We start from the raw sequence: 23,023 nt of genomic DNA, 5'->3' as shown, positions 1-23,023 counted from the left end.
ACTGGCTCCGATGCCGTAGGAGGGGGCATCTTTAGCGCTGCAGAACCAACATTAAAAATCGTCACAATCTTTTAATTTTCATCTGGATAAATGTATTATATTCTCAACAACTCCTCTGATTTTTTTCTTTCCGAAATTCACCCGGGAAGACCTTTTAAAATGAGAGTTCCGCGTTTTACCCACCTAGGTTTTTTTGGTCCAAGTAGGCCTATGCACGTTATGTGCAGTGTACACGTACTGGCTCCGATGCCGTAGGAGGGGGCATCTTTAGCGCTGCAGAACCAACATTAAAAATCGTCACAATCTTTTAATTGTAATCTGGATAAATGTATTATATTCTCAACAACTCCTCTGGTTTTTTTCTTTCGGAAATTCACCCGGGAAGACCTTTTAAAATGAGAGTTCCGCGTTTTACCCACCTAGGTTTTTTGTGCAAATAGGCCCAATTGCACGGTATATGAAGTATACGCGATACTGGCTCCGATGCCGTAGGAGGGGGCATCTTTAGCGCTGCAGAACCAACATTAAAAATCGTCACAATCTTTTAATTTTAATCTGAATAAATGTATTATATTCTCAACAACTCCTCTGAATTTTTTCTTTCAGAAATTCACCCGGGAAGACCTTTTAAAATGAGAGTTCCGCGTTTTACCCACCTAGGTTTTTTGTGCAACTAGGCCCAATTGCACGGTATATGCAGTATACGCGTACGTGCTCCGATGCCGTAGGAGGGGGCATCTTTAGCGCTGCAGAACCAACATTAAAAGTCGTCACAATCTCTTAATTTTAATCTGGATAAATGTATTATATTCTCAACAACTCCTCTGATTTTTTTCTTTCCGAAATTCACCCGGGAAGACCTTTTAAAATGAGAGTTCCGCGTTTTACCCACCTAGGTTTTTTTGTCCAAGTAGGCCTATTGCACGTTATGTGCAGTGTACACGTACTGGCTCCGATGCCGTAGGAGGGGGCATCTTTAGCGCTGCAGAACCAACATTAAAAATCGTCACAATCTTTTAATTTTAATCTGGATAAATGTATTATATTCTCAACAACTCCTCTGATTTTTTTCTTTCAGAAATTCACCCGGGAAGACCTTTTAAAATGAGAGTTCCGCGTTTTACCCACCTAGGATTTTTGTGCAAATAGGCCCAATTGCACGGTATATGCAGTATACGCGATACTGGCTCCGATGCCGTAGGAGGGGGCATCTTTAGCGCTTCAGAACCAACATTAAAAATCGTCACAATGTTTTAATTTTAATCTGAATAAATGTATTATATTCTCAACAACTCCTCTGATTTTTTTCTTTCAGAAATTCACCCGGGAAGACCTTTTAAAATGAGAGTTCCGCGTTTTACCCACCTAGGATTTTTGTGCAAATAGGCCCAATTGCACGGTATATGCAGTATACGCGTACGTGCTCCGATGCCGTAGGAGGGGGCATCTTTAGCGCTGCAGAACCAACATTAAAAATCGTCACAATCTTTTAATTTTAATCTGGATGAATGTATTATATTCTCAACAACTCCTGTGATTTTTTTCTTTCCGAAATTCACCCGGGAAGACCTTTTAAAATGAGAGTTCCGCGTTTTACCCACCTCGGTTTTTTGTGCAAATAGGCCTATGCACGGTATGTGCAGTATACGCGTACTGGCTCCGATGCCGTAGGAGGGGGCATCTTTAGCGCTGCAGAACCAACATTACAAATCGTCACAATCTTTTAATTTTAATCTGAATAAATGTATTATATTCTCATCAACTCCTCTGAATTTTTTCTTTCAGAAATTCACCCGGGAAGACCTTTTAAAATGAGAGTTCCGCGTTTTACCCACCTAGGATTTTGTGCAAATAGGCCCAATTGCACGGTATATGCAGTATACGCGTACGTGCTCCGATGCCGTAGGAGGGGGCATCTTTAGCGCTGCAGAACCAACATTAAAAGTCGTCACAATCTTTTAATTTTAATCTGGATAAATGTATTATATTCTCAACAACTCCTCTGATTTTTTTCTTTCCGAAATTCACCCGGGAAGACCTTTTAAAATGAGAGTTCCGCGTTTTACCCACCTAGGTTTTTTTGTCCAAGTAGGCCTATGCACGTTATGTGCAGTGTACACGTACTGGCTCCGATGCCGTAGGAGGGGGCATCTTTAGCGCTGCAGAACCAACATTACAAATCGTCACAATCTTTTAATTTTAATCTGGATAAATGTATTATATTCTCAACAACTCCTCTGAATTTTTTCTTTCAGAAATTCACCCGGGAAGACCTTTTAAAATGAGAGTTCCGCGTTTTACCCACCTAGGATTTTTGTGCAAATAGGCCCAATTGCACGGTATATACAGTATACGCGTACGTGCTCCGATGCCGTAGGAGGGGGCATCTTTAGCGCTGCAGAACCAACATTAAAAATCGTCACAATCTTTTAATTTTAATCTTGATAAATGTATTATATTCTCAACAACTCCTCTGATTTTTTTCTTTCCGAAATTCACCCGGGAAGACCTTTTAAAATGAGAGTTCCGCGTTTTACCCACCTCGGTTTTTTGTGCAAATAGGCCTATGCACGGTATGTGCAGTATACGCGTACTGGCTCCGATGCCGTAGGAGGGGGCATCTTTAGCGCTGCAGAACCAACATTACAAATCGTCACAATCTTTTAAATTTAATCTGGATAAATGTATTATATTCTCAACAACTCCTCTGAATTTTTTCTTTCGGAAATTCACCCGGGAAGACCTTTTAAAATGAGAGTTCCGCGTTTTACCCACCTAGGATTTTTGTGCAAATAGGCCCAATTGCACGGTATATGCAGTATACGCGATACTGGCTCCGATGCCGTAGGAGGGGGCATATTTAGCGCTGCAGAACCAACATTAAAAATCGTCACAATATTTTAATTTTAATCTGGATAAGTGTATTATATTCTCAACAACTCCTGTGGTTTTTTTCTTTCCGAAATTCACCCGGGAAGACCTTTTAAAATTAGAGTTCCGCGTTTTACCCACCTAGGGTTTTTTGTCCAAGTAGGCCTATGCACGTTATGTGCAGTATACGCGTACTGGCTCCGATGCCGTAGGAGGGGGTATCTTTAGCGCTGCAGAACCAACATTAAAAATCGTCACAATGTTTTAATTTTAATATGGATGAATGTATTATATTCTCAACAACTCCTGTGATTTTTTTCTTTCAGAAATTCACCCGGGAAGACCTTTTAAAATGAGAGTTCCGCGTTTTACCCACCTAGGATTTTTGTGCAAATAGGCCCAATTGCACGGTATATGCAGTATACGCGATACTGGCTCCGATGCCGTAGGAGGGGGCATCTTTAGCGCTGCAGAACCAACATTAAAAATCGTCACAATCTTTTAGTTTTAATCTGGATAAATGTATTATATTCTCAACAACTCCTCTGATTTTTTTCTTTCCGAAATTCACCCGGGAAGACCTTTTAAAATGAGAGTTCCGCGTTTTACCCACCTAGGTTTTTTTGTCCAAGTAGGCCTATGCACGTTATGTGCAGTGTACACGTACTGGCTCCGATGCAGTAGGAGGGGGCATCTTTAGCGCTGCAGAACCAACATTAAAAATCGTCACAATCTTTTAGTTTTAATCTGGATAAATGTATTATATTCTCAACAACTCCTCTGATTTTTTTCTTTCCGAAATTCACCAGGGAAGATTTTTTAAAATGAGAGTTCCGCGTTTTACCCACCTAGGTTTTTTTTTGGCAAATAGGCCTATGCACGTTATGTGCAGTATACGCGTACTGGCTCCGATGCCGTAGGAGGGGGCATCTTTAGCGCTGCAGAACCAACATTAAAAATCGTCACAATCTTTTAATTTTAATCTGGATAAATGTATTATATTCTCAACAACTCCTCTGATTTTTTTCTTTCCGAAATTCACCCGGGAAGACCTTTTAAAATGAGAGTTCCGCGTTTTACCCACCTTGGTTTTTTTGTCCAAGTAGGCCTATGCACGTTATGCGCAGTGTACACGTACTGGCTCCGATGCCGTAGGAGGGGGCATCTTTATCGCTGCAGAACCAACATTAAAAATCGTCACAATCTTTTAATTTTAATCTGGATAAATGTATTATATTCTCAACAACTCCTCTGATTTTTTTCTTTCCGAAATTCACCCGGGAAGACCTTTTAAAATGAGAGTTCCGCGTTTTACCCACCTAGGTTTTTTTTGTCCAAGTAGGCCTATGCACGTTATGTGCAGTATACGCGTACTGGCTCCGATGCCGTAGGAGGGGGCATCTTTAGCGCTGCAGAACCAACATTAAAAATCGTCACAATGTTCTAATTTTAATCTGGATAAATGTATTATATTCTCAACAACTCCTCTGATTTTTTTCTTTCCGAAATTCACCCGGGAAGACCTTTTAAAATGAGAGTTCCGCGTTTTACCCACCTAGGTTTTTTTGTCCAAGTAGGCCTATGCACGTTATGTGCAGTGTACGCGTACTGGCTCCGGTGCCGTAGGAGGGGGCATTTTTAGCGCTGCAGAACCAACATTAAAAATCGTCACAATCTTTTAATTTTAATCTGGATAAATGTATTATATTCTCAACAACTCCTGTGATTTTTTTCTTTCCGAAATTCACCCGGGAAGACCTTTTAAAATGAGAGTTCCGCGTTTTACCCACCTATGTTTTTTTTGTCCAAATAGGCCTATTGCACGGTATGTGCAGTATACGCGTACTGGCTCCGGTGCCGTAGGAGGGGGCATATTTAGCGCTGCAGAACCAACATTACAAATCGTCACAATGTTCTAATTTTAATCTGGATAAATGTATTATATTCTCATCAACTCCTGTGATTTTTTTCTTTCCGAAATTCACCCGGGAAGACCTTTTCAAATGAGAGTTCCGCGTTTTACCCACCTAGGTTTTTTTTGTCCAAATAGGCCTATTGCACGGTATGTGCAGTATACGCGTACTGGCTCCGATGCCGTAGGAGGGGGCATATTTAGCGCTGCAGAACCAACATTAAAAATCGTCACAATATTTTAATTTTAATCTGGATAAGTGTATTATATTCTCAACAACTCCTGTGGTTTTTTTCTTTCCGAAATTCACCCGGGAAGACCTTTTAAAATGAGAGTTCCGCGTTTTACCCACCTAGGTTTTTTTGTCCAAGTAGGCCTATGCACGTTATGTGCAGTGTACACGTACTGGCTCCGGTGCCGTAGGAGGGGGCATCTTTATCGCTGCAGAACCAACATTAAAAATCGTCACAATCTTTTAATTTTAATCTGGATAAGTGTATTATATTCTCAACAACTCCTCTGATTTTTTTCTTTCCGAAATTCACCCGGGAAGACCTTTTAAAATGAGAGTTCCGCGTTTTACCCACCTAGGTTTTTTTTGTCCAAACAGGCCTATTGCACGGTATATGCAGTATACGCGTACTGGCTCCGATGCCGTAGGAGGGGGCATATTTATCGCTGCAGAACCAACATTAAAAATCGTCACAATGTTCTAATTTTAATCCGGATAAATGTATTATATTCTCAACAACTCCTGTGATTTTTTTCTTTCCGAAATTCACCAGGGAAGATTTTTTAAAATGAGAGTTCCGCGTTTTACCCACCTAGGGTTTTTTTTGGCAAATAGGCCTATGCACGTTATGTGCAGTATACGCGTACTGGCTCCGATGCCGTAGGAGGGGGCATCTTTAGCGCTGCAGAACCAACATTAAAAATCGTCACAATCTTTTAATTTTAATCTGGATAAATGTATTATATTCTCAACAACTCCTCTGATTTTTTTCTTTCGGAAATTCACCCGGGAAGACCTTTTAAAATGAGAGTTCCGCGTTTTACCCACCTAGGTTTTTTTGTCCAAGTAGGCCTATGCACGTTATGCGCAGTGTACACGTACTGGCTCCGATGCCGTAGGAGGGGGCATCTTTATCGCTGCAGAACCAACATTAAAAATCGTCACAATCTTTTAATTTTAATCTGGATAAATGTATTATATTCTCAACAACTCCTCTGATTTTTTTCTTTCCGAAATTCACCCGGGAAGACCTTTTAAAATGAGAGTTCCGCGTTTTACCCACCTAGGTTTTTTTTGTCCAAGTAGGCCTATGCACGTTATGTGCAGTATACGCGTACTGGCTCCGATGCCGTAGGAGGGGGCATCTTTAGCGCTGCAGAACCAACATTACAAATCGTCACAATCTTTTAATTTTAATCTGGATGAATGTATTATATTCTCAACAACTCCTCTGATTTTTTTCTTTCCGAAATTCACCCGGGAAGACCTTTTAAAATGAGAGTTCCGCGTTTTACCCACCTAGGTTTTTTGTGTCCAAACAGGCCTATTGCACGGTATATGCAGTATACGCGTACTGGCTCCGATGCCGTAGGAGGGGGCATATTTATCGCTGCAGAACCAACATTAAAAATCGTCACAATGTTCTAATTTTAATCTGGATAAATGTATTATATTCTCAACAACTCCTGTGATTTTTTTCTTTCCGAAATTCACCCGGGAAGACCTTTTCAAATGAGAGTTCCGCGTTTTACCCACCTAGGTTATTTGTCCAAGTAGGCCTATGCACGTTATGTGCAGTGTACACGTACTGGCTCCGGTGCCGTAGGAGGGGGCATCTTTATCGCTGCAGAACCAACATTAAAAATCGTCACAATCTTTTAATTTTCATCTGGATAAATGTATTATATTCTCAACAACTCCTCTGATTTTTCTCTTTCCGAAATTCACCCGGGAAGACCTTTTAAAATGAGAGTTCCGCGTTTTACCCACCTAGGTTTTTTTGTCCAAGTAGGCCTATGCACGTTATGTGCAGTGTACACGTACTGGCTCCGGTGCCGTAGGAGGGGGCATCTTTAGCGCTGCAGAACCAACATTAAAAATCGTCACAATCTTTTAATTTTAATCTGGATAAATGTATTATATTCTCAACAACTCCTCTGATTTTTTTCTTTCCGAAATTCACCCGGGAAGACCTTTTCAAATGAGAGTTCCGCGTTTTACCCACCTAGGTTTTTTTTGTCCAAGTAGGCCTATGCACGTTATGTGCAGTATACGCGTACTGGCTCCGATGCCGTAGGAGGGGGCATCTTTAGCGCTGCAGAACCAACATTACAAATCGTCACAATCTTTTAATTTTAATCTGGATGAATGTATTATATTCTCAACAACTCCTCTGATTTTTTTCTTTCCGAAATTCACCCGGGAAGACCTTTTAAAATGAGAGTTCCGCGTTTTACCCACCTAGGTTTTTTGTGTCCAAACAGGCCTATTGCACGGTATATGCAGTATACGCGTACTGGCTCCGATGCCGTAGGAGGGGGCATATTTATCGCTGCAGAACCAACATTAAAAATCGTCACAATGTTCTAATTTTAATCTGGATAAATGTATTATATTCTCAACAACTCCTGTGATTTTTTTCTTTCCGAAATTCACCCGGGAAGACCTTTTCAAATGAGAGTTCCGCGTTTTACCCACCTAGGTTATTTGTCCAAGTAGGCCTATGCACGTTATGTGCAGTGTACACGTACTGGCTCCGGTGCCGTAGGAGGGGGCATCTTTATCGCTGCAGAACCAACATTAAAAATCGTCACAATCTTTTAATTTTCATCTGGATAAATGTATTATATTCTCAACAACTCCTCTGATTTTTCTCTTTCCGAAATTCACCCGGGAAGACCTTTTAAAATGAGAGTTCCGCGTTTTACCCACCTAGGTTTTTTTGTCCAAGTAGGCCTATGCACGTTATGTGCAGTGTACACGTACTGGCTCCGGTGCCGTAGGAGGGGGCATCTTTAGCGCTGCAGAACCAACATTAAAAATCGTCACAATCTTTTAATTTTAATCTGGATAAATGTATTATATTCTCAACAACTCCTCTGATTTTTTTCTTTCCGAAATTCACCCGGGAAGACCTTTTAAAATGAGAGTTCCGCGTTTTACCCACCTAGGTTTTTTTTGTCCAAATAGGCCTATTGCACGGTATGTGCAGTATACGCGTACTGGCTCCGATGCTGTAGGAGGGGGCATATTTAGCGCTGCAGAACCAACATTACAAATCGTCACAATGTTCTAATTTTAATCTGGATAAATGTATTATATTCTCATCAACTCGTCTGATTTTTTTCTTTCCGGAATTCACCCGGGAAGACCTTTTAAAATGAGAGTTCCGCGTTTTACCCACCTAGGTTTTTTTTGTCCAAATAGGCATAGTGCACGGTATGTGCAGTATACGCGTACTGGCTCCGATGCCGTAGGAGGGGGCATATTTAGCGCTGCAGAACCAACATTAAAAATCGTCACAATATTTTAATTTTAATCTGGATAAGTGTATTATATTCTCAACAACTCCTGTGGTTTTTTTCTTTCCGAAATTCACCCGGGAAGACCTTTTAAAATGAGAGTTCCGCGTTTTACCCACCTAGGTTTTTTTGTCCAAGTAGGCCTATGCACGTTATGTGCAGTGTACACGTACTGGCTCCGGTGCCGTAGGAGGGGGCATCTTTATCGCTGCAGAACCAACATTAAAAATCGTCACAATCTTTTAATTTTAATCTGGATAAATGTATTATATTCTCAACAAGTCCTCTGATTTTTTTCTTTCCGAAATTCACCCGGGAAGACCTTTTAAAATGAGAGTTCCGCGTTTTACCCACCTAGGTTTTTTTGGTCCAAGTAGGCCTATGCACGTTATGTGCAGTATACGCGTACTGGCTCCGATGCCGTAGGAGGGGGCATCTTTAGCGCTGCAGAACCAACATTAAAAATCGTCACAATCTTTTAATTTTCATCTGGATAAATGTATTATATTCTCAACAACTCCCCTGATTTTTTTCTTTCCGAAATTCACCCGGGAAGATCTTTTAAAATGAGAGTTCCGCGTTTTACCCACCTTGGTTTTTTGTGCAAATAGGCCTATGCACGGTATGTGCAGTATACGCGTACTGGCTCCGATGCCGTAGGAGGGGGTATCTTTAGCGCTGCAGAACCAACATTAAAAATCGTCACAATGTTTTAATTTTAATATGGATGAATGTATTATATTCTCAACAACTCCTGTGATTTTTTTCTTTCCGAAATTCACCCGGGAAGACCTTTTAAAATGAGAGTTCCGCGTTTTACCCACCTAGGATTTTTGTGCAAATAGGCCCAATTGCACGGTATATGCAGTATACGCGATACTGGCTCCGATGCCGTAGGAGGGGGCATCTTTAGCGCTGCAGAACCAACATTAAAAATCGTCACAATCTTTTAATTTTAATCTGAATAAATGTATTATATTCTCAACAACTCCTCTGAATTTGTTCTTTCAGAAATTCACCCGGGAAGACCTTTTAAAATGAGAGTTCCGCGTTTTACCCACCTAGATTTTTTGTGTCCAAACAGGCCTATTGCACGGTATATGCAGTATACGCGTACTGGCTCCGATGCCGTAGGAGGGGGCATCTTTATCGCTGCAGAACCAACATTAAAACTCGTCACAATCTTTTAATTTTAATCTGGATAAATGTATTATATTCTCAACAACTCCTCTGATTTTTTTCTTTCCGAAATTCACCCGGGAAGACCTTTTCAAATGAGAGTTCCGCGTTTTACCCACCTAGGTTTTTTTTGTCCAAGTAGGCCTATGCACGTTATGTGCAGTATACGCGTACTGGCTCCGATGCCGTAGGAGGGGGCATCTTTAGCGCTGCAGAACCAACATTAAAAATCGTCACAATCTTTTAATTTTAATCTGGATGAATGTATTATATTCTCAACAACTCCTCTGATTTTTTTCTTTCGGAAATTCACCCGGGAAGACCTTTTAAAATGAGAGTTCCGCGTTTTACCCACCTAGGTTTTTTGTGTCCAAACAGGCCTATTGCACGGTATATGCAGTATACGCGTACTGGCTCCGATGCCGTAGGAGGGGGCATATTTATCGCTGCAGAACCAACATTAAAAATCGTCACAATGTTCTAATTTTAATCTGGATAAATGTATTATATTCTCAACAACTCCTCTGATTTTTTTCTTTCCGAAATTCACCCGGGAAGACCTTTTCAAATGAGAGTTCCGCGTTTTACCCACCTAGGTTTTTTTGTCCAAGTAGGCCTATGCACGTTATGTGCAGTGTACACGTACTGGCTCCGGTGCCGTAGGAGGGGGCATGTTTATCGCTGCAGAACCAACATTAAAAATCGTCACAATCTTTTAATTTTAATCTGGATAAATGTATTATATTCTCAACAACTCCTCTGATTTTTTTCTTTCCGAAATTCACCCGGGAAGACCTTTTAAAATGAGAGTTCCGCGTTTTACCCACCAAGGTTTTTTTTGTCCAAATAGGCCTATTGCACGGTATGTGCAGTATACGCGTACTGGCTCCGATGCTGTAGGAGGGGGCATATTTAGAGCTGCAGAACCAACATTACAAATCGTCACAATGTTCTAATTTTAATCTGGATAAATGTATTATATTCTCATCAACTCCTGTGATTTTTTTCTTTCCGAAATTCACCCGGGAAGACCTTTTAAAATGAGAGTTCCGCGTTTTACCCACCTAGGTTTTTTTTGTCCAAATAGGCATAGTGCACGGTATGTGCAGTATACGCGTACTGGCTCCGATGCCGTAGGAGGGGGCATATTTAGCGCTGCAGAATCAACATTAAAAATCGTCACAATATTTTAATTTTAATCTGGATAAGTGTATTATATTCTCAACAACTCCTGTGGTTTTTTTCTTTCCGAAATTCACCCGGGAAGACCTTTTAAAATGAGAGTTCCGCGTTTTACCCACCTAGGTTTTTTGTCCAAGTAGGCCTATGCACGTTATGTGCAGTGTACACGTACTGGCTCCGATGCCGTAGAAGGGGGCATCTTTAGCGCTGCAGAACCAACATTAAAAATCGTCACAATCTTTTAATTTTAATCTGCACAAATGTATTATATTCTCAACAACTCCTCTGATTTTTTTCTTTCCAAAATTCACCCGGAAAGATCTTTTAAAATGAGAGTTCCGCGTTTTACCCACCTAGGTTTTTTGTGCAAATAGGTCTATGCACGGTATATGCAGTATACGCGATACTGGCTCCGATGCCGTAGGAGGGGGCATCTTTAGCGCTGCAGAACCAACATTAAAAATCGTCACAATCTTTTAAATTTAATCTGGATAAGTGTATTATATTCTCAACAACTCCTCTGATTTTTTTCTTTCGGAAATTCACCCGGGAAGACCTTTTAAAATGAGAGTTCCGCGTTTTACCCACCTAGGTTTTTTGGGTCCAAGTAGGCCTATGCACGTTATGTGCAGTGTACACGTACTGGCTCCGATGCCGTAGGAGGGGGCATCTTTAGCGCTGCAGAACCAACATTAAAAATAGTCACAATCTTTTAATTTTAATCTGGATAAATGTATTATATTCTCAACAACTCCTCTGATTTTTTTCTTTCCGAAATTCACCCGGGAAGACCTTTTAAAATGAGAGTTCCGCGTTTTACCCACCTAGGTTTTTTTGTCCAAGTAGGCCTATGCACGTTATGTGCAGTGTACACGTACTGGCTCCGATGCCGTAGGAGGGGGCATCTTTAGCGCTGCAGAACCAACATTAAAAATCGTCACAATCTTTTAATTTTAATCTGGATAAATGTATTATATTCTCAACAACTCCTCTGATTTTTTTCTTTCCGAAATTCACCCGGGAAGACCTTTTAAAATGAGAGTTCCGCGTTTTACCCACCTAGGTTTTTTTGTCCAAGTAGGCCTATGCACGTTATGTGCAGTGTACACGTACGTGCTCCGATGCCGTAGGAGGGGGCATCTTTATCGCTGCAGAACCAACATTAAAAATCGTCACAATGTTTTAATTTTAATCTGGATGAATGTATTATATTCTCAACAACTCCTCTGATTTTTTTCTTTCGGAAATTCACCCGGGAAGACCTTTTAAAATGTGAGTTCCGCGTTTTACCCACACATTTTTTTTTCTGCAAATAGGCCTATTGCACGGTATGTGCAGTATACGCGTACGTGCTCCGATGCTGTAGGAGGGGGCATCTTTCTCGCTACCGAACCAACATTAAAAATCATCATAATGTTTTCATTTTAATCGGGATAAGTGTATTATATCCTCAACAAGTACTTTGATTTTTTCTGTCGAAAGTTCAGCCGGGAAGGCCTTATTATAAGAGTTCCGCGTTTTACCGACTCTGGTTTTTGTATACAGTACTCACACCTTATGCATATTGCAAGACTTGTACATGTACAGTGTGATTGGTCCGTTGCTGTGGGAGGGGGCATTTTTATAGCTACAGAACCAACTTCCAATACTTTTGTGATAGAATATGGACTGTAAAACCTCAAACCATGTTATATTTGTATACTGGCGCACCTTACATGATGAAACAGGTTCTAACGTCTGGAATCGGCGTTCCCATGGTAGAGGTCCACGAGGGATCGGTTCAAGATGAGTCGTCAGCAGAGAACTTGGGAGGAATCGTTGAAGTGAAGTCGACTGTGTGCACCAACGAATCGGATTCGAAACATTGACGCGAGAGATTTTTTGAGGATCTTCTTGCGGACACAATTCCAGAGTGTACTTTAATTTTTCCACAGGATGAACCCATACTCTGAAGATACGACAATGCGAGGCCTCATGTGCGACAGTTTGACAATCTTCCTGATGTTGCCAACCCAATGATCCACTTGAAGCGCCTCCCTCCCTACTTCCCATTCCTGAACAGCACGGAGATGGCACATTCTCTTTTCAAGTCTGCAGTTCAGCGGACTCTTGGGTACCTGAACGGCAACAACGTGTCGGAGGCAGATGGGCTGCCCGGCTAGTTTTGATGAACAAACACAAACGCAATATGAAATGGTCAGTTCACTATTAAAGATCCCCACAATAAAAAAAAGTGAAGACATGAAACATTCGTTTAGTGTTTATAATTAGGCTTTATTTGTTGTACCTATTTGATTTTTAATTGAACTAAAATTGATTGCATGAAATCTGCAGTCGAACCATTTTTGCTAAATTGAATGATGATTATGCGTCATCAGAAAGAAGGACGATATGCTAAATGTAACACATTGCTAAATGAATTTGAATTCCTCCGAAGTAATTTTGAGAGACGATAAAAACTGAATAGCCCAAATTGCTTTCATTGTAACGCCCAAAAATAAATTTGCTGCTCATTTGCCGAAATTGACCAGGAAAACCTATAATCGGTGTACATAAGAACATTTGTCTGCTGTGATAAGTCGTGCCTCTCACATTTTTCAAATAAATTCTGATGCAATTTGTTGTAAGTCAGCCCTGTTTTGTTTCAAATCGACAGGACTACACGCGCGTGCATGGTTCTTTAGTACCAGTCGAAATGTGTGGTCCTCATGTTTCTCTATAGGCGATGCTTATCATACTAGTGCGATAAGGAGATGCTGAATAAGAGCGTTGTTATTAAGTAGTTATACGCCATGTATTTTGCTGTGCTTATGCTTACAGGCTGCATCAACTACACGTAATTTTTGTGAGCATAAAAAGTGGGGCTTAACAGCACCGTAATAATAGGCATGCTGGATTCGACCACAACGCAATTACAGACGTCACAACACCGGCTCTCTAAAAAGGCGGCACCATTAGTTGGGTGTCCTTCAGTTGACAATTACATAACGTACTTAACAGCAAACGTGCTTTCCTGTTGGAAAGAAATCATGCAACTTGACAATAGCTAATGTCATTGGCAATATCTCACGAACTACACTGGATAATGACCACATAGAGGGAGATATCGCGTCTTGTTCGAGAGCCACGTGCATGGCGTGGGGAGGACGTCCACCCTTTCAACCTGCAACCTTTTCCATCATTTACAGTTGTACATGTACTGCTTTTGAAACAGAAGATGCTCTGTTCAAGAGGCCAATCAGCAGTTTTGAAGCCCATTTCAAATTATGGGCAATGAATGTTGTAGCTTTTTGCAACATTTGATTAAATTTCATTTGGTAGCCTTTGTACCGATTATTTGAAGAATAAACCGCAATGCTTTTTGACAACTAAAATTGAAATACTGCTAATTGCCCTTTCGTCAAATTCATGACTCATCAGTTGAACTTGCATCTTTTCCTTTTGTTATGCCACACACTAATTTTTAACCGTAGAATCAAGTACCTAACCAATTAAAACCACCCCCACACACAAAAAACGTGTACAGTATACATGTCTTTCTCCAAACGTGAGGAGGAAATAAAATGACCAAAAATGACATGAATTCGAAGGTAATGAAATCCGGACATTCTTTCACTTTTCAACCGAAATCCTCCAAGGTCTGAGATTAGAAAATGCAGATTTTCGGATACAAAACGGTGACTCGAACTACACTGCGATGATTCCTCGCGGATAACATAAGGAGCTGAAACCGACGGCGTGTTCCACACCTAAATAAAAATACTGTGCAAGAAATGTGCCATTACACTTTTAGCCCTGAAGCTTAAACAATGCACGCACCTTATAACAGTGGGCGGGGTTTTTTTTGGGGGGGGGGGTGGGGGTGGTTGGCTTGTGGTTGGGTTGGGTGGAAGAGAACACGGGCAAGCACGAGCATGGTTCCTCGGCACGGATGTGCTGAATTACATGGTTTTTTTAATCTAAAGATTAAGAGCTTTTTGTTGATTAAAGCACAGTACAGGTACCGTGAATGTGTTGTTATTATGTCCGCACTCAGTATCCTCGTATTTGAATTGGTCAATAGGCCGTGAGCAATGACGCCAACCTTTAATCGGCTGTCAAGCAGCGCTGCGGTTTTAAGAACGCCGGGTACTGATGCTTTTTTTGTTTTGCAGTGTCCTGGTCTGGCACGCCGGCACCTATCATTGTTTACTTCCATTGACTGTTGATCGTCTTTTCCAGGAAACTGTGAAAGCATTGTTCTGATCACAAAGGAAGAATGTGTTAAGTTCGCATTCGTTCAATCAGCCGCCACAAACAATTTAATGCAACCTAAAATCCCGCTTCCCTCAATTTGTTTAGTAGTTGCAGCGTAACACTTCAAAAAAAGGTTAGAAGCGACTCTTTGAAAAATCATTTCAATACTTTATTGATGGAAGAATTCCCTATTCATATTACACAGGAAAATGAAATCTTCAGCGTATAATGGGAAAACCATCCATTAAATACATAACCGCTCCCGTTTTACTTATTAATGAAGGTATAAGGAAGAGTTTATGGTCCTTTTGTCAATAGAAAGTGTACTGTTGGAAGGAGCAGTCACAATTTACCAACACCTACCGTGTGTCTACTTATGCAAGTTGCTTGAAGTATTATTTGTTATTGAAGTTTTCATGCTAATCAAATCTGTTTCCATTCCTAATTGTTTCTGTCCTGTGCCTTTTTTTAATTGGAAAAGAAAATACATGCACGAATTCTCTTATTGGAAGTTATCATTGGGGTGTGGAGGTGGGGTTGTTAATGTGAAACCTTTCATTCAAGTATAAATTAAGTAGCTGTCACAACAAGTTACATAAAACGCGTTACTATAGGCGATGTCGTACTGTTTCTGTCAATGGGTATGAAGGTGTCAGATATATCCCTGTGCCTTTCGTTATGATCATGGCAACACTGACATTTAAGATATACCATAGCGAATGCATACATCTCTCAGCTGACGAATATAAATTTTCATTCCATCCTCATTAAGGTGACATCCATCCGCTAGGTATTTAGGAAAGTTGATTCTTCTCTGTGGAAAAAGATGCACGTGTGGGTTATTGCACACAAGAGCTGCATTGAGCAATCTGTTCAGCCGGCGAACCCGATGGTTGAAGGTTTCAATAGGTACCTGGTTTGGCCTCATCATTTTTGACCTTTGTATCACTGAAAAGAATACTATCTGCTTCGGGGTGATGTTGTGTTCCTCCAATTCGCGGATAAACCTCAATGTGTTGTCAACTAACACCGTTGGTGTGCAATCCCAACTGCACAGATCATTTGTGCCAAGGTCGATACAAAGTAAATCAATTCTATCCATGGTACGCATTCTACTCAGGTAGTGGTTGAGATTGCCAAAGATGCGATCGTAGGTGAGACCTGGGTGTCCCTCAGTGGATACATAGTAATGTTGAGGAAGTCTCAAAACATTTTCAACAGGCAGGCCGCGCCGCTGTGCTAGTCGAGTTAGCCTGGATGGAAAGGAATGACCAAATATATGGACATGCACCGATCGCGTAGCAGACATCATGAAAACTGTAAGAAGACACAAAATTGACGCCATGAGTCTTTAAAAGAAACAACTTTGGATTTTGTGGCCTGAAAATGGGGGAGTAAGTTAAGAAGACACCAACAAATAACAAGAAAACAAGGTATAAGTTTCCGACAATACGGGTTTGGCATCACCATGGCATCACATAGTTCACGACCAAAAAAAAATTAAATGAATGTTAATTGTTATTTACATGTACATGGTATTTTAAAACATTGTTTTAAAAATGCTTCTGGAATGACAAGTTTGCCGAACGTCAGTTGTCCATTTGTCAGGGCTGAAAGCAAGTCTTTAATTTTCAAATGGTCAACTTTGTAAAACGCAAGTTGGCCAAGGGACGAGTTCACATAATGTGTAGTACAAAGCAGACAATCATCTGCACTGTTGATATCCAGACAATACAAAAGACCTGAGAAATACAGGGCATCAGTGCAGAATCCAGAAAAACTCGAAACGTGTTTGTACACCGAAACAAGTAAATATTAATCCTGAAGTAACATATTAAATCGAATGATGTACATACCCGCTGAGAAAAAGACGTATGTTCCTCAGAAAGCCTGGCCCGCTGTAGCACCCGTGAGATCCACAGTCCTTGGCGCTTTTCGGATTGCTTCTGGGCCGGCTGAGGAAGCCACTTCGCAACATGTGGCGTTGTTTGTTTATAATGATTTACCCCTATTTTGAAATGGTGCAGTCCTAAAAGTTAAGCCCAATAGCATAAGGTGCATCATCCCAAGGAGCTTTAAAACACAGTCTTTTGGGTCCTCTATAATGATATACATGTACATGTAATCAACAAGCAGCAGCCAGCTCTTGGGGCAGCAGTGCGTTACATAATCGCTCTTCCTTTATCAAGCAGTCAACAGTTTTTGTGGTAGTTGTGGTTGCATTTGCAGCAGCAGTAAAAAGCCATGGTTGAGCAATTTTGCCCAATCTAGAGTTAATAACAATGGTAGGTCAGGTGTTTAAACAAGGGTAACCAGGGAGTTGTTTTGCCAACAGTGAAAAGGCAGTCGTGTGATATGGGTGTGTGTATAGTTTGAACTGGAATGGGAGAGGGATGATCAAGGCGATCAGATCAGACCAGTTAGCGATAGAGAGTAGATGTGATTTTGAAGTATAGTGTGATCTCCTGTATGGTGTGTGTCATCGCTTGAACCTAAGCCACCAGGCATAGTTACAGCTATAGCAGGCAATTGTCAGCGATTCCTAAACGCCTATTTGAGGCAGTTGAAGTTTGGGCTTGATCTCCAAGGCCCCAGTGAGCAATATTGTGCTCAGAAAACACACCAAGGAAAACTCCATGATTTTGAGATACCACACAACCGTCATTTTCTTTATGAAGCAATTCAAAGATCCCTCTTGTATATTGTAACTTATCGGCTTGAGAATAAAGTGCATTTTTGTCTGAAGTTTAATTTGAAGGATAATTGGCATGAAGAACTATTGCTTAAGATTACTTTCATTTTCTGAAATTGATTGATAGTTGAAGATTGGATTGATGTTTGAAAATATTTGAATTATGAACTATGATATTTGATGTAGATACTGAAGTAACGTTTTCGAATTTGAAGAAAACAGTGCTCAGACAACTGGTCCATTTATGGCAAGGAAATATAATGTGAATTATGTTCATGTAAGGAGATTACCAGTGTTACTTGATTTGTAAACGCCACACTGATATCAATATAAGATGTTTGTTGTGAGACAAACTTTGAATACATGTGTTTTTGAAATAGATGGCTGCCCGTTGATGAAGCAGCACCCGAGATGAAGATGTAGATCAGTCAAGGCGTTAGAGACATGATTCGGCTGTAGGACACCCATCCCATGAGGAGGTGTATCCAAGGATCAACCGGCATCCGACGTTCCAAATTGCTACTCCCCGTTAGGATATCCTTACAGTCAATACTGTGTTTTTAATTGGACTGTGACTATCTGAGTTTAATGTAATTTGTGGTACACGTAAGGAACACACAATAAGAAAATAATAATTTGTAAGTTGGATATAGTTGAGAAGGAAAGAATATACAGGTAGTTAAGAAGTTTTAAATAACTGTAAGTTGTTTTGTGAATAGACCAGAAGTAGTAAAAGAGACTATTCTGTTTGGTGTAGTTCTTTCGTTGTTTTGTCAAAGTAATAGTTGTATACATATTTGGACACATTTCATGAAAAATCCTGACATTGTTGTTTTAACTACCCACGTGACACTTAACATGTCCACACACTTGGTTCTGCAAACAGCATGGTTCGGCCAATCTTCAGTTTTGTCTTGAACGGTTTCGCACATTCGCCCAAACATAATCATCATTACCACCGGCTGTAATACTGTTCTGTGAGTAATTAACATTTACGTTACCCGAGAGCAATCACTGTGTTGTGAATAATTGAATTTCCGATTGCACAATTATGATTCCATAACACTGAGTGTCTTGAAAGGGAAGAAATAACATTTGCAAACATTAAAAAAAAAAAAAAAAAATGATCCAATCAAGAAATACCTTACTGAATTGTTATGGACCGACAGTCTAAATCATCATGTAAAATCGGTGCTCCTGGTGTGCTGATATATTCACGAAACAATGTATTTTTCCAACGCTCGTTAGAGACGACTTTATTTTTGAGGAAATGTTATTAATTGCTGAAATGTAGTTCTTCTGACTTTTCTTTTTAATTGATTAGCATACACACCTGTCAAGGGTTACAAGCCTGCTAGACTGATTGTCTGACCTTACAATTCCCCAAAGTGTATTCATCGCTCCGTTTCATCTCAACTTAAGTGGGGTCAGGGAACCAGATTCCAAGAATATGATAGGCTTTCTTGGTTTTTCCAGCATGTACAACTACAAGCCCAACACGTAAAAATGTCAGTTGAACAATAGTTTCTTTAATGTACTAATCCTACAAATCCATTCATTTTCGAAAATTTCAGCAAAAGCAAATGTCAAAAGAGCAATACAGGCATTGTCTGATCTTTGAAGTAGTCGTTTCCTAAAAGAGGCACAGAATTTGTTTTTCTTGCTTTGCGGTTATTCAAACATATCTCTGGACCAAAAAAAAACAACAATCTGAATTACATAAAAGGTATTCTCAAGCTACATCTGTAACCTTCAAGATCGTGTCAACATTTGCAGTAAATTCCGGTTGTAAATTGTCTGAAATGGCGGGGTTTACATGGACCCTTATTCTCATAACTTCCTGTATAGTGTTAAAAACATAATTGCCTCAATAGTCAAAGGTTGTTTAGGTCAACTATAGAAGTTTACTATTTTGTTTTAATGAGCTTGCAGAGACATGTACGTGTGTGGTTTATGTTTTATACAAGGATTTCATATCCATTTTCTTTACTTGTCAAAGAATAGGAGATACTCATCGCCAGAAGACTGTTTATGTGTTCAACGCCTGTTTACATTTTCGCCCTTGATAAAGTAGATGTTGCTCGAAGAGATCATACATGGTGTAATCCAAAAAGTTGGTCACATTCAATACCTTATTGTGTAAACAATATACTTATATATGCCCGATCCCATACAAAGATCAGTCAGGGAACCGTCCTTATTCGCTGAAGTTCGGCAAAGAACGATGAGCCATGAACAGTTTAACTTCGTGAAAATCAGATGAACCGAAGCCTGCTTGTAATTGTAAGCAAACAGAATTTTATTTTCTTAACAGATAGCGCTTCCTTTTTTGGCTAGAAAGATGCCTTTTTCGGGGATGCTTTCTATGCTGAGACCAAGATTTATAATCCCACATGCATTTCCTAACCGAAAAGAGCAACTGTTACGGTAGGGCCTCAACTCTGCCAACAAACTCTTAATAATAACGATGCACAAATACTTTAACATTTTAACAATTTTACGGGGTTCCATATTTTCAACTACAGAGACATTCTAATCAGAAAAAACACTGTTTGAAAGTTTATTTCTTTAAAACACCTTGCACTTTACAGACTAACCATATGTGTGTGGAATTTCATTTTGCGTTACTTCACTTCATTGGTTATATGTTTGACACAGAGAAAAGAGAATAAGAAATGTTTAAAATTATAAACTAGGGCCACCGCGTCAGTACCCAAACCGCAGTAGGGAGATACGTCTGTCCCGTCAGCAGGGGATAACTAATTACCTAAGCCTACTCCCCGCTGACATCGGTAATGTCTTGACCTTTTCAGGAGACAGACGCCTCTAACCCTGGCTACCTAATTAATGACCTAACTACCCAACGCAGTGACCCTAGACAGATAGATTATGCAGACCAAAATCGAAAGATGCTTGGAAAATATCAGAAGAATGATACTTGGCCAAAAGGAATGGGTTTAAAGATGCCTGAGAACTTGGCACTTAAGACTGGACACCACCACCACAAATACTCTAAAGTACAGTTTATTGAAGGTTGTTCCAAGTTGTAATTGCTGTGCGCAGAAAGCTTCCGTCTAAAGGTGTCAGTTTTGGCATGAGGTAACGTAATATGTTACTTGTCGAAATAGCCAAGGTTTTTAATTTTTTTGGGGGGGGGAATTCATCAGTTCAATGGCTTTCGTGGCTGCATGGCCACATGATTAGAAACATACATATACAATTGTATGCCCGTTTCTTTTTTCACATTGATTGTGGAGGCTAATCATCCTTACCGGCAGCTGAGTGCGAATTGTGAAGGACGCGGCTACAGCGTGTTTGAGCGCTGACACGCAAAGGTGCCATTGGCACCAGCCACATCCACCCATATTCTGACCACAGCCTGAGATCGAAGTGTTTAATTCTTCCGGAGGAAGGAAAACCGGAGGGTCCGATAAAAACACTCGTGGCACAGGAGAGAAGTAACGCAAAACTCTACTCTCAGTCATGTGGTCCGGCTGGGATTGTAACCGGGGCCACAGTGTACCTTGACGGTGGTAGTAGTCAAAAGTTCATAGAAGCGCTCCTTTTCATCATCCGGATTTGTGAGGGTTGGAGCATATGCACAGATTAGGGTGGCGAATCGATTTAATCCAATTGGCATCCTCAGTGACATAATACGCTCCGAGACAACAGTAGGTAGCGAGGATAGTTGCTTGACAAGATGGTTTGAGACAGCAAAGGCCACACCTGCTTCACGCCTGGTCCCCTGCTCTTTCCCTATCCAGTAAAAGGTGTGAGTTTTCTATTGTAATTCACCTTGCCCTGCTAATCTAGGTTCTTGGAGGGCAGCAATGTCAATGCCAAGCCTCTGTAATTCCTTGGCAACAAGCGCAATTCTTTTTTGAGGTATGTCACTATTTTGGAGGCCTAAGAGAGTTTGAACTTTCCACGTCGCAATTGTTAGTTTGAGATTTCGCTCATTCATTCGTTCTTGATTTTACCGCTGTGATAGAGACCCACCATCCGCGGTGAACTGGCCAGGTTAATGCAGACAAGCAATTTTTTTACCCCACCTTTTAAACGGGCGTCCCTGTGCAGGGCGGGCAGTGCCTCCCTTAATAGGGCTGCCCGGTCGATTCTGCAGCTGTTTTGCGCTGTCGTTGTCCTGCTCCAGCACACGACCATCACACACGAGCCGCCTGTGTGTAGAGCTCCAGCTATGGCTGCCAACTGCTGAAGTCTGCCACTTCACCTTCACTCCATCGCCACAGGACTTTTAAGACCATCGCCTGCACTAAAGGTTGATGCCTTATCCCTCGTGCATTTGAAAAGACATCCTCCGGGCTCCACGTCACCTGATCCGATGGAGAACCTAGGTACGACAACTTGGGAGACGTTAAGCTGGCCCGCGGTATCTCGCTAACTGAGATGGTTGACCACTGCCGTTGTCTTAAATAAAGATGACCATCCGCCAGACGTCATGACATAGTGCCGTAATACACACTTTGTTGGTATCCGCCGCCATAATCGCTCGTTGTCCCGCTGCCGACAACGACCGTAAACCTGGTTAGGGGGGCTAAGCAGGTACTACACCTTGCCCAAGGGTGACCCAGAAACTATGCAAGGCAGTGGTGTTTCATGTCCACTGAGGTCTGAACCCACTGAGGTCTGAATCCGCATACCCTGGGTCAATATTGGTCGAGTGACCCATTGGTTTGTTAGAAGTACACTTTGGGAAGTGTAATTAAATGTCGACCATCTGTCGAACAACAGGCGGGTTGATCATCCGATAGGTATACAGGCACAGCTAATACTTGCATTGTTTCGTTTTATTCGGTGGACATGCCGAAAAACCGCCGATGCAGAAAGTCCGTGTTAAAACTTGTGCTTACATCTAATATACAAATACAACCCATTGTTTTCCCCGTCTGTCAAAAGGTAGAGTATTAATTCTTGCACAATGCAATCAAAAATGATATCTGCAATTCTTCACACGTTGAAGGAGACTCTCCAGCGGACTGATATATGCTAGGACGGAGAGGGAATCTGGGTCAACAAACAATGGGCCCCCTCTTATCCCCTTGTAGGCTGATAGGTGTACCGGTCAATCTTCCATACTCCCGCAAGTTACCTGCTGACCGCCCAGCCTTTGTCCAAGAATTGAATTAATACTTAACAGTACAGTTGGAGATCAAGTTGGGGCCATGGTCATATTTATAAACGTGACGAATAAAAACTAACATGCGACTAACTAAGGTGTTTCCTTTCAACAAAGGACTTCAGAGTTAAGATGTACCTATAACGATATTGTACAATAAAGAGTCAATCAATACAAAATTGTTATTCGAGGACGCTGTGCGTTGAAATAAGTGCGTGCATGGTTCTAAGCCAAGCCCATGTACACTAACGGCCATCGTTTTACTGAGTTACATTTTTTG

The 23,023-nt window shown here is 40.9% G+C and overlaps 1 long non-coding RNA gene across 1 annotated transcript; it reads right to left on the bottom strand.

Annotated features, from left to right (window-relative positions):
• Positions 1 to 15,069: 15,069 nt before the first annotated feature.
• Positions 15,070 to 17,261, bottom strand: LOC119729380. Its single transcript, XR_005271237.1, has 2 exons — positions 16,771 to 17,261; positions 15,070 to 16,231 (listed from the first exon to the last, which is right to left on the bottom strand). It is a non-coding gene; the product is annotated as an uncharacterized LOC119729380 (long non-coding RNA).
• Between the last annotated feature and the right edge of the window lie 5,762 nt (positions 17,262 to 23,023).

The sequence above is a fragment of the Patiria miniata genome, unplaced genomic scaffold, assembly GCF_015706575.1.
Source record: "Patiria miniata isolate m_02_andy unplaced genomic scaffold, ASM1570657v1 HiC_scaffold_20, whole genome shotgun sequence".
In the NCBI taxonomy this organism is placed as follows: domain Eukaryota; kingdom Metazoa; phylum Echinodermata; class Asteroidea; order Valvatida; family Asterinidae; genus Patiria; species Patiria miniata.
Note: the sequence above shows the minus strand (reverse complement) of the source record. Positions and strands in the feature narration are given on the sequence as shown.